Raw genomic sequence first — 13,030 nt, forward strand, 5'->3', positions numbered from 1 at the left:
AAATCAGCCTGTGGCAATCATCAGAGAGACTCCTGCCACCCACCAGGCATCGTGTCAGTAAACATGATACAAATCTCAGGTCCCTCAGTCTATGCTCACTCTGTCAGACAGAGGCGCAACACTGTGACAGAAATGGGGATTTTTTGTGAACACCAGGATAAGGTGAAAGATAAGTTAATATCTTTCATAGTTACTAAACAAACACTGTCAGAACTGACTAATTTACAAAGAGGAATCACATGTATTCAGTATTTAAAAATGCTTTGAAAGTTAATCTTCAACAATATGTTTTAAATGGATACATAATTTAGTGATGGTCTCTGTATGTTAATAATTAGTCTAGTGTGAAAGGCATTATTTTTCTTATGGACAGTTAACTGGATGTTTCATATACAGTTTTAAACTGCTAAAACAGGAGAAAGGTTGTAAAAAAGAAAAATATCATGTGCATTATAAAGAGTGCTTCAACGATATATTCTACTAAAGTAATTGTAGCAGAAAATAAAAGTAACTCAGTTTCTTGATGAAGATGGATAAAGGTCCTGACTATGACCACATGATCAGAGACTGAATAGTGACCTGGGTGCTTGAGGAGCTGATTGTGGTGAACAGGAGTAAATGATCATTGCAGATTTGCCCATCATTGTGGTGTGAGGCAATCCTACCTGGAAACAGAGAGGTGTACGACATGCAGTGTATAGGCTGGAGATGTGCACCTGGCTCCTTGCACACATGTGGGCAGAAAACTGTAAAGAAGGTTCTCACCTAGTTTTATTTATTTATGCACGTATGTATCTTTGTATGCATGTATGTATGCCTTTGAATTTGTAAACCAGGGCAGAGCACTGACCACAAATGACCAATTTTGTTTTCAGCCCAAGGAAAAGTAGAGCAATAAATTTAATTTAGGCAATACAAATAGAGTGTCAGTGCAATTCAATGTGTACAACAAGGTCAGAGTAATGCAACAATAAGTTAAGCATAGCTAAGCATCTAGAATAAGACATTATTTTATACATCGATTGAAGCTGAATTAAACATATGCATTATGGAGAAGTTATATACACTATATGCAAGAGAGTCAAATCTTAATATGATAAGTTTCATATACAGTTAGAGAGAAATAGAGAATAAGACAGTTATTCAGTAGTGATAGTGACAGAATAAGGTATGTGGCCAGAGGCGTAACGCCGGCATTTAGCAAGTTTCAGAAAATATTTTGTGTCCGGAAGAGAGCATATGATGATATTTCTTTGAGATAGAAGTGAATAGATGCCCAAAGTTTGAAACCTAGAACAGAGAATTAGTGATCTATGTAATGAAGTTGGTTTTGAGGACTTGTAGGGGGGAGCTGAATGGTCATAATTTCAGAGGTAATAGGATGAGAGTTGTCATATTAGTTTAGCTGCTGAAGACAGAATGTTAATTTGTATACAAGTCTGAATAGCTGGGAGCCTAATAGGAAGCTACTTATTTGATTGACTGGGACATATTTTGCTTTTCCTAGGATTTTGCAGTATTGTTCATGCTTAGGGATGAGAGTGATTATTTTAATGATGATTGATTGCATAATTGTGGAATTTGTCTTAGAAGCAGATGCTACTAAGGGAGGGGGCATACACCAGTTGAGAGAGGAGGATGCCTTTTCCAATTTGGATGCTTTGGATACAAATAAGGATAATTTGTTGTCCCAGAATAACAGTGTCAACCTTTTTCCTGGTTTTGTCAAGATGGAGAGTGAAGCTGAGAGATCAGTCTGACCATAGCCCAGGTATGTGAAATTGCTAGTGTTTTCTAAGGCAGTGCTGTCATGATCAAATATTTGCAGCTGAGATTGCATTTTGTGGAGCTTCTATTTGGTATCAAAAAGCATATTGTTTTGTTTTGGATACTTTAAGTAGTAGTTTTTTTATTTTTAATCTATTGTATATGGGAGATGAAATCAGCTTGAAGTTCTTTTTGGAGTGCTGTGAGGGACTGCAGAGGGAGGTGAGGGCGGTCAATGGGAAGCTTTTGACAAAGCTGGAGAATGGGGGTGGCAATGATAGAGTCTTGTGAGACCAGCTTTTCTGAGATTAACTCAAGGAAAGTGTAAGAAGTGGACTTTGACAGTAAAGTCTTAATTAGACAGCTAGCTCTGGAGCCATGAAATGGAATGTTGGCTAACTCCTATTTCAGGCAGATGGTTGCCACGGTGGTGCAGCGGTTAGTGTTGTCGCCTCACAGCATGAGTTTCTCTGGTTCGATTCTTGGCTGGAGTGCCTTTTGTGTGGAGTCTGCATGTCCTCCCCATGGCTGAGTGATGTTTAAAGACATGCAGGTAGGTGAGTGTGTGAATGGGAGTGCCTTCTTTGAAGGTTGGGTGTCACGCTGGCACCTCAGCACTGTAAAAATCCACTGCCAATCACTAGCGGAGCGGAGTTTCGCTGTGGCGACCCCTAACTGGGAAAAGCTGAAAGAAGGTTTAAAAGAATTTTGTGATCCACTAAATCAAATGCTTTGGAGAGGTCAATAAAAGTGGTGCCTGTTATTGTTCATGTCTAGAAGGATTTCATCTCTGGGAGCCCAAAGTGCTGTTATTATGTTGTGTCCAGACCAAAACCCATGTTGTTTGCGTGCAAGAAGATTGTATTTGCTAATGTATTGTGTTAGTTGTGTATGAGATTAATTTCTCTAGATTTTTAACTAGGGCCACAAGTATGCATATTATGCACAATTGAGACTGTGTGTGTGTGTGTGTGTGTGTGTGTGTGTGTGTGTGTGTGTGTGTGTCAGACACCTACTCTTTGGCAAGCTCTTCCTATTCACTTAAAGGAAATCAGTACTTACTCCCAAATTCAGAATGCAGCTCGAAAAGTACTTCTTCATCTAAGCCAAACGCTTCAGCATCAACACAGGTCATATTACCTAACACACTATCCCTGTCTCATTTCCAGGTCTCTTCTCCTCTCTCAAGATTTACTGAAGGTTGAACCGCTTTAGAAACTAATGTCTATATTGTATATTACACTCTGCTTGTTCACTAGAATGTGTATATAAAGTTTCTTGTCCTATGTAACTAGTCTGCACTGTTCTGTTATTGCTTTCATTTATGTATTTTTTGTTTGTGAAATGCTTTGTTATTTCATCAAGGCTAAGACTGAAATTAGTCAATTCTGATCAGTGCACTACCCCAGTAAACAAATATAATCAATTGATTAATATTATGCATGACTGCAAGAGAGAGAAAGAGAGAGAGAGAGAGAGAGAGAGTGTGTGTGTGTGTGTGTGTGTGTGTGTGTCTGTGTGTGTGTGTGTGTGTGTGTGTCTGTGTGTGTGTGTGTGTGTGTGTGTGTGTGTGTGTATGACTGTGTGTGTTTTGTACAATGGGTGAGTTTGAGCTTTGCAAAGGATTAATTTTTGTCTTGTACCCTCTGAATTCTGGGACAGGCTCCAGTTTCCCTATAACCTTGAAATGGATTATGTGTATAACTGGAAAATGAAAGAATGAATAATTTAAATGTATTTAGGTATCATTAGATAAAGGCTATGTTCATCTTGATAAAATTGTGTTGTGTGTTTAGATGCATGTACTTCTGATTTGATTTATCTTAGTAGAAGCAATTTAAAACAGTAATAGGGAACTCTGAGGATTGCTATACTCTGAAGAAAATTGTTATGTTTGTGTATAAGATGATAAAGCTATCATACAGTATGAAACATCTCATGCATTTTTGTCAAATTAACAATTTGGAACAATCACTGTGTACATGAAAAGGCATTATCTTCCGTTTACCTTGGACAAGATAATTTGGCATTGAAAACTGATAAGTTGGACAACTGGATTAATGAGAGAGAGAATTGTACAACTGCTAAAGAGTTTGTAGAAAGGCTGGTTATGGCTAGAAATGTGTCACAGGAAAAGTATCACGTGTTTACAGAGCTGCTGATAAAGCATGAAAGCAAGTGAATCAAATCAGCAAAGGGAATGCTTAAAGCACTATCTGTGGAATGTTAAAAAATGATAAACTGAAAATACTGATGATTGGGGATAGCATAATAGTTAAGGTGTTTACCCAACAAACACAAGGTACAGGGTTTGTTTCTTACCTTTGAAGGAGATTTGCTAGGTTTATAATGGCCCTTAATGGGAGTTAGCCTAGTACTCACCTATGAACCTATGACCAAAAAGCTTATCAAATGCAAAAGGAAAAATAAATAAAATGGTCTTGGTGTGGCTCACTTTACAAATCAAGGCAAAACTATGCTTTTAGAAAACATTGTAGAAACTGTGGTACACTGAACAAGTGTAAGAAAATGTGTAAACTACAGAAAGTCAATGCAGTTATAAAGCAAAAAAAAAAAAAAAGGTTGTATAAATAGACGGAAAATAACAAAGCAAGCAACATTTAAAACTGGAGCTGTGAATTATTCTGAGCATGCAACAGAAAATAAGTGATGCACCGAAGCACATTACTAGACAGTGGGGCATAAACAAATGTGATTCTTTATATTATTTTTTTCAGAGAATTTCGGAAATTTTCAGTAATACATGAATTATGAAAAACATTTAAACAAATCTGTCAAACCAAAAAGCCCAAAATGTATGTCTGATATGCCAAAGGTGTGTTACAATACCTGATTTTTTACAGTGGCCACAACAGTACTGCTTGCAGAAATATGAAGGTAACAAAAAAGTATGTTGGTGAAGGCTGAGTATGATGTTCCAGATAGGCAATGGCAAAACTCGGGGACAGAATTTTATTTCAGTATTTGAGGATACGACTATTTGGCAACAGTAGATTACAACACTAAGTATTTAAATACTCCAAGGTGAGGTAGATTCTACAGATGAATTAATGTTGCAGTTGAAATTATTGATTAGACATCATGTTATTTCAGATTGTCCAAGATAAGTGGTTATATAGTACAACTTCAAAAATATTTTAATGAAAGTTACCCCAATGACTCCAGCCTGCCTAATGTTAAAAAAAAAAGGTCATAAAAATTATAATCTTTGAAAGAATAGGCTTAACATAAATATAGTTTTGCTAGAATACATTTTACATAAATACAGCCTGTTTTGCATAGAACTAGAAATAATGTCATATTAAAAGCAGGCCTATATTTTCATTTTATATTTTACATTTTACATGTAGTTTTAGTAATCGCCGTTTTAATAGAAAAGAATGTTTTATTGAAGGATATGCATGAGGTCAATGAAATAACATTCAGGCCAAATCATTAATAAGATGAGACATGTGAACAGTCTATGGAACATTTGGTACATGAACTGATTTTGTTTAGATGGTATAAGGCTTGCAAACCAAAGTTAAGGAAGCATCTAGAAATATTATTAGAGAATCTTATCAGACAGAAGTTTGTGCCTAATTATGCCTTTGTATTGGATTTGCTCTCTTCTATACAAAATGTTTCTGGACTGATTAACTGGGTAGGACCACCACGAAATAAAACATATAACAAAGTGTATTCCATATAACAAATAAGCGCTTTCACGTGCTACCAAGGCACACTTCTTCAGATTTCATCAAACAATTCAAACTTCCTACTATATATATACTCTAACTTAATTAGATAAAATTAAACACACCTTACAGCATTATTAAACATCCATTAGGTAATCCCTGTTTCATCACATCAATGCCAGTCTCAGTTAGCTTCACTAAATAAAGCTAATAAAACTATCAAAAAAGGTATATTTATATATGTATGTCTAACTAATCATTATATGACTGTTTCTAATAAAACCTTTTAACATATAAAATATAAAAATATACATGAAAATAGATACTCATAGTATTCTTCCCATTCAATAGGTGTATACCATATGGCATGTGGGATTATATATAACTCATATTTAACCCTAATAAATAAATATATGCATAAAACATGAACCAACCTAAATCAAAAATACAAAATATCAAATATAATAGAACTACTATTAATATTAATAACTATTTATAGATATATCAATCCATATTTTAATCTATCTACAAATAAATATATGAAATGTATATAAAAATTAATAAATAAGTAAAATAAAATATATACTATGTAATATCCATAAATAAATATACATAAACTTGTACAACCATAATAATGTATATATTAGTCAAACATTATTATTTTTATTCATCTATTTATGGCTACGAGCTGCAAGTATGGGTTTAATACTAATAAATTGGTTAAGACCAGGATATACATGTGCTCGTAACTTAAATATCCAGCATAACTCTACTGACTCCAAATAATTCATATTGTTGCCACCTCTCTTATTCTTGGTTACTAACTGTAGCACTCTAAATTTAAAACAATGACTTGCATGAATTGCAATATGCTTGGCTAGTGCATTCTGTTGATTCATTCTTCTGATATCATATACATGATTATAGATTCTATCTTTAAATTTCCTCAGTGTCATCCCTACATAAAAAGCTGAACACTTCATGCAAGTCGCTAAATATATAAGATTCATATCATCACATGTTGCATAGAACCTAGGAATAAATTCATAATCAATTATGGGATGAATGAAATGCTGCATATCTGTTATCAGGTCGCACATCTTGCACTTTTTACATGGAAAAGTTACAAATTGTAATCGCTTCCTACATATCTTTTCTTGTTCCATGTGGGTGTGCTCAATACATAGTATCCTTTTAAGATTTTTACTATTTCTATATCTAAAGATTGGTGATTCTCCTATAATACTCATTATAGATGAATCAACAGTAAGCACATGCCAGTTCCTTTTTATGATGTCTACTATTCTCTTATAGTCATTGGTATACCTAGTTGTAAATGCCACCCTAGGACCATTATAAGTCTTTCTAAATCGGGTGGTAGTCATGTTTGATCCAACTCTATCATTATTAGTCATACCTAAGACTGATTCTTTAACTTTTCTGACCATAGTACTACTATATCCTCTTTCAATAAACAATCTTTCCATAATGTCTATCTGTTTTTGTAGATCCAGAGTGTCTTTACAGATTTTTATAAGTCTAATGTATTGACTTTTAACAATATTTGAAAATACAAACCGGGGATGCATACTACTGAAATGTAGCAGTGCATTCTTCCAACATGTATTTCTGTATAGGGAAGTAGACAGATGGCCCTGTGTATCTTTAGTAATAGTTATATCCAAAAAAATCTATCTTCGAATAGGAAAAATCCAGGGTGAATCTTAAAAATTCCGTAGTTGACTCTAAATAACTTATAAAGGCATTTAGCATATCCATACTACCATCCCAGAAAAGTAGTATATCATGTACAAAACATCTGTACAGAAGTACATGTGGATAGCAGATAATAATGCTGTAAGGTGTGTTTAATTTTATCTAATTAAGTTAGAGTAGAGTATATATATAGCAGGAAGTTTGAATTGTTTGATGAAATCTGAAGAAACATGCCTTGGTAGCACGTGAAAGCGCTTATTTGTTATATGGATAAACTTTGTTATATGTTTTATTTCGTGGTGATCCTACCCTGTTTTTTCTTCATATTGTGCTTCCTTTTTCTGGAATTGGACCTTTGGACTGCAACGGTATCTTCCTATAAAATATTGGACTGATTAACTGAAAGAATGTGAAGTAGAAGTAACTTTTTCTTATTTGATAGAAGAATATGCTGTCAGACCTGTGGGGTGGCTATGGGAGCTAAAGTTGCAATGGCTTTCACCAGTTTAGTGTTAAGGTGGTGGGAACTGTCCTTCCTGACCAAATTGGAGATATTTAAATGTCTCCTTTTATAGGAGGTTTATGAGTTAAGTGTATTTCTGGATGATATGAACAGACACAGGATGGTACTGAAGTCCTCTTTAAGTGAAGTTGGCATGAATGTGCACTTCTTGGACTTGAATATAAATATGAATCTTGAAGAAAAAAGATTCACCAGTACAGTGTTCAGAAAGGACACCTATACTAATAATTTCATTCATTTTGAGAGTGGCCATCCTTTATTCATGAAGCTGAACTTGGTCAGAGAACAAATTATACACCTCAGTAGATTAATTTCAGACAATGAAAATTTTATTTGTGAGGCAAACAAACTCATTTTCATGTTTGTCCAGAGAGGGTATCCATATGAAAAGCTGAGGGAAATTTTCAGGCAGATATTATTGGTTAGGATGGACAAGTTCCCACCAATTTTAACTAATGGGTTTGTTACTAACGACAACAGTGGGAAAGTAAAATAAATGAACTGTGCCTTTCCTGTTCCTATTAGTACTGATTGCTATAGTATCAAACAGGTAATTTCCAACAACTGGAAAGTTATTTTGGGAAACCAAGACTTAGCTAGAGTATTAGGGGACCACCCACACTTCATTTATAACAAGGTTGCAAGTGTAAAGTCCATTTCAGAAATAGGAGAACACAAAACTGTTAGAGGAGCCATTGGCACTTCCCCATGTTATAACTGCAAACAATGCAGGTTTATTGATTCATCAAAAAATATATTTTTTCCACACATTAATAAAATGGTGGTCAGTAAAGGCAGATATAACTGCAAAAGTATGGCGGTAGTATATTTGGCAACCTGCTCCACCTGTCAATTTTTATGTGGGGAAAACAACTAGAGTCCTTTATAAAAGGATTTATGAACATCTTTTGGCTATTAGAAATAAAGACACTAACGATGCTTTAGCCAGACACGCTCTGGAGTGCTCTAACTTCAAGAAATTTGTATTTTTGTGTTGGATGAAATATATTTGACTCCATTTGTCACAGAATTTAATAATGCCTTGGAAAACAAGGAGCTCAAATGGCAGGTTTTCCTTAGGGCAGACCATATTCCTGGTCTAAATGAGACCTTAAATGTTAAATTTATTTATTTATTTATTTTACATTTTTTGACTGGGCTAGTCCAACTGGATATATGTCCATTTTCAGCAGAGGCCTGGGGAGAAAAGCTCCACAAAAAAACAAACTATCAATTATACTATGTGACATTTAAAATGCAGCTACATTTACAAATAATTATGTCATTCATTACATTTTGTTGCATTTCTGTAAACAGAATCATGGTACATTTCAGCTATGGTTAGCCATTCAAAAATTTAGCTAATAACATTTTATATATAAGAGAGCACTCACTTTGTGGTTAACAGAAAAGTAACTAGTTTATACACTCTCTTTGTAGTTAACAGAAAAGTAACTAGTTTATACAGGTATGGTGATTAGTACTCTGAGAAAATTGAGGTAGTTAGTCAGGGTTAGAACAAGGGCATAACCACTGTAATTTAAGGTATAGTTTCAATTTAATTTTAAATAGTGTTGTTGAGGTAAGGGAGGTTATGTCTTTTGGGAGGGAGTTCCAGTTTTTTCCCACAGTATTAGCGAACAAGGAGTCACCATCCAAATTGTTAGCTTTACCTATTTGTACAAGTAGTTTATTTGATGAACGTAGGGTCTTGAGGTTGTTATACAGGGTGATTAGGTTAGTAAGTATTGGTGTGTTAGTAGGTTGGTACAGGATCTTGTGGGCAACTGTTAACTTGTTAAATAGTATTAGATTTGGCAATTCTAGTCATCCAAGCTGCTTATGATTATCGCAATGATGGGTAATGAAGGCAGACCCAGTTGCAAATCTGGCAATATTATTGTAGGAGATTGCTAGCTTGTTCAGGTTATTTTTACATAGCTTCATATATATATATATATATATATATATATATATATATATATATATATATATGTATATATATACACGAGGCATAGAGAAGGGTAGAGATTAAGTGAGTATGGGCAACTGTGGTCCTGGCTAGTGAAGTCAAAAAGGGTTTAATCCTGTATAGGGATCCTAATTTTTTGTTGACTGTTTTTATAGTACTGTTAATATGAGAATCAAAGGTGAGGTTGTTGTCAATTAGAACCCCAAGAAGTTTAGTAGTAGAATCAGGAGATATAATAGAACCATTGCTTGATGTTACAGTAAAATTAAGTGGGAAGGCCCTACGGGTGGGAGTAAATAATAGCAGTTTTGTTTTTTGGGGGGATTCAGGATGAGGTATTGATGTAGAAGCCATTTCTTGACTGTGTTAAACATGTTTTGGGTTAGGACTATAGGTCAGATGGTGAGGTGGCAGAGCATATTAACCTGGAATCATCCGCATATTGGATACAAGTAGCTTGAGCTATAACAGAATATAGGTAATTTATAAAAATAGAAAATAGGTGAGGGCCTAATATGGAGCCTTGAGGGACACCAAGGGCAATTGGGAGGTGGGAGGATAAGTTGTTCTCCCATAGGACAGCCTGCTGTCTGTTGTCTAAGTATGATTGGAACCATTGAATAGCCAGTGCGAGTAGAGACAGGTTTTTGAGTATATTTATGAGTAAGTGGTGGTTAACCATATCGAAGGCTTTTGAAAGATCAGTGAAGAGGGCTGAGGATAGAGTGTCATTGTTGCGATTCTTATTAATGCAGTCAGAGAAAGATAAGAGAGCAGAGGTGGTGCTATGAAATGGCTTAAAACCATGTTGGCAGTTGGCTAGTAAGTTGTTTTCTATTAGGTGGTTTAACAGCTGTTTATGAATGCATTTCTCCATGATTTTTGCCAGTAGAGATAATATGGCTATAGGTCTATAGTTTGATAATTCGTTGGAGTTACCACCCTTATGCAAGGGGATAATGTGTGAAATTTTCCAGATTGATGAGATAGTTCTATTAATTCTATTAATCAGGATGGAGATTTGGTAGGCTATGGCTTTTGCAGCTTTTTGCAGGTATTCTGCAGGTAGTAGGTCTGCAGAGAGGGTGGTAGTTGTAAGCTTTTTTATAAGGATGCAGACAAGGGATGTAGGAGCAGGTTGAAAGTGAAATGATGGGAGTGCATTAGTGATGGAGGTGGTTGATGATGACATGTCAGGGGATAGCTGATTGGCAAGAGATTGAACGGTCTCTGTGAAGAAAGTGTTAAAGGTATTGGCTATTTGCTTGGGATTATCGTGATCAGAGCCTAAAGGGATGGGTGTGACTGAACGACCTGGGTGTAAGAATTTATTGATGCCTGACCAGAATTTTTGTGGTTTGTTTTGTTGGAGCTCAAAGTAAAAATGTTGTTTGTCTAACAATATAGCTTTTTTTGTTTCATTTCTTAGCTGTCTAAACTTTAATTGATCTGCAGGGTTTTTAGTAGAATGCAGTTGGCCCACAGGTTGTTTCTAAGGAGGATTGTTTGTTTGGTAGCTTTTGAGAGCCATGGGGCTGGTTTAATCCTGGCTCTAATTGTACGTGTTGGAGCGTGGTAGTCTAAAATAGCTAGGAATTTTGAATTAAAGTATTTTATTGCTTCCTCTAGAGGTATTTTTTTCAGGAGTGACCAATCACATGCCAAAAGTTCTTTTTGAAAGCTGTCAGGGTTAAAATTTTTGTTGGTCCTTATTGTCCTATAGGCCGATTGGTTTGGAATGTCACTCCTATATCTGATTATGAAGGTAAGTGAATGGTCGCTTATATCTTCGTGGAGAGTCCCTACTTTGTAAGTTTGGTGGTGACTATTTATGAGAATCCAATCTAAGGTGCTTTCCTTTTCATGTAATTATTTGAGTAAAACCATATAGGTTAATATGAGTAGGTGGCTGTTTAGAGGTACAGCTCCTCCAGTTGATATTAAAGTCGCCAAGCACTATGGTTTCTTGTGGGTATGTATTAGATAGCTAACTAAGGATATCCTCTAAGGTGTTAGAGTTATTAACTGGGGGAAAATAAACACAGATGATGTAGATGGATTTACGTTTATTAAGTTGCAATTTAGAAATAAGGATTTCAGCCTTACTTGCTAGTGGAGGTTTAGAATCTATAGGGGTCACCTGTAATCCAGATTTGAATAGAATAGCTACTCCCCCAAACTTTTTAGCTTTATGGTCTAGCCTCAAGATATTGTATCTGGGTGGAATAATCTCATTATCTTGTGTTAAGGATAGGATGTAGGATGTCAAATGAATGTACATCCATGAGTGCATGTAGGTGGGCAACTTTATTATTTATGCTCCGAATACTGAGATGAGCTATCAAGAGTGAGTTAGAGGGTTTGGCGAGCACTTGTGTGTTAGCAGGAATTGAGATGTGGGTCTCTGTAGTTGTGGTAGAGTTTGGTCCAGGGTTTGGTTGGATATCACCATCTATTAAGGGGTAAACTTGTAATCTCATTGTAAGTTTTAAGAGTCTACATATTAGGTTGTGGAATTTCCTAGCTCTTGGACTATAGAATTTGATGTGAGTCAATCTATGATACTTAGCTGGTAGGTAGTTTGTTGTTCTGGGTGTATATGTACTGCTATGAGGGACTGCAAGCATTGATGTAGAGGTTTGCCTTATCGAGTAATGAAATCCTAGGCAGTTAAGATATTCATAGAATGTAAGTAGGTAAGGTATAGAAAGGAAATGTAGGAGTAGAATTAAGAGAAGGAACTTTGGGAGTGGTGAGCTAGATGTAGGTAGCATAATGAGGTATTAGTTATAGGTTAGTGTATAGGGTAAGTTCTGTCTATGTGAAAAACAATGGAAGTGGGTTATATCACTTTAAGGAGGTGGATCCTGTGAGTGGTTGTGTGGATGGGGGGGTGTGGTTAGGGAGTATAAATGTAGAGGTACTGGGGCGGGTGGGAATTGGGGGCAGGGTAGGGGAGTGGAGTGAGCCCGTAGGGCAAACGGAGGGGGTAGAACCAGTGAAAGACTAAACCCTAAGAGAACAATCAGTGGAGTGCTGACTGCTAAGGTAAGTTTGGGGCGAGATGGATGGGAGGGTAGGTCGAGAGATATACAGTGTAAAGTAGAAAGTTAGATTGGGACTGCAGGAAAGATAAGTATGCAGTGTCATCCCCTTTGGTAAAAACTCTGTACCTATGAACTACCACATAGGCAGCAATCTACTTAACACCGAATGTGTGATAAGAGACCTTGGGACCCAGGTGGACAGTAGTCTCTCCTTTGATAGTCACATCACCACAGTAGTCAGTAAGTCCTTCTACATGGCACACCTCATCATAAAAGGGTTCTCATCCAGGAAAAAAGAGGTCATTGT

Source organism: Protopterus annectens, chromosome 5.part0 (assembly GCF_019279795.1).
Source record: "Protopterus annectens isolate FY-2018-M chromosome 5.part0, PAN1.0, whole genome shotgun sequence".
NCBI classification, from domain to species: Eukaryota; Metazoa; Chordata; order Ceratodontiformes; family Protopteridae; genus Protopterus; species Protopterus annectens.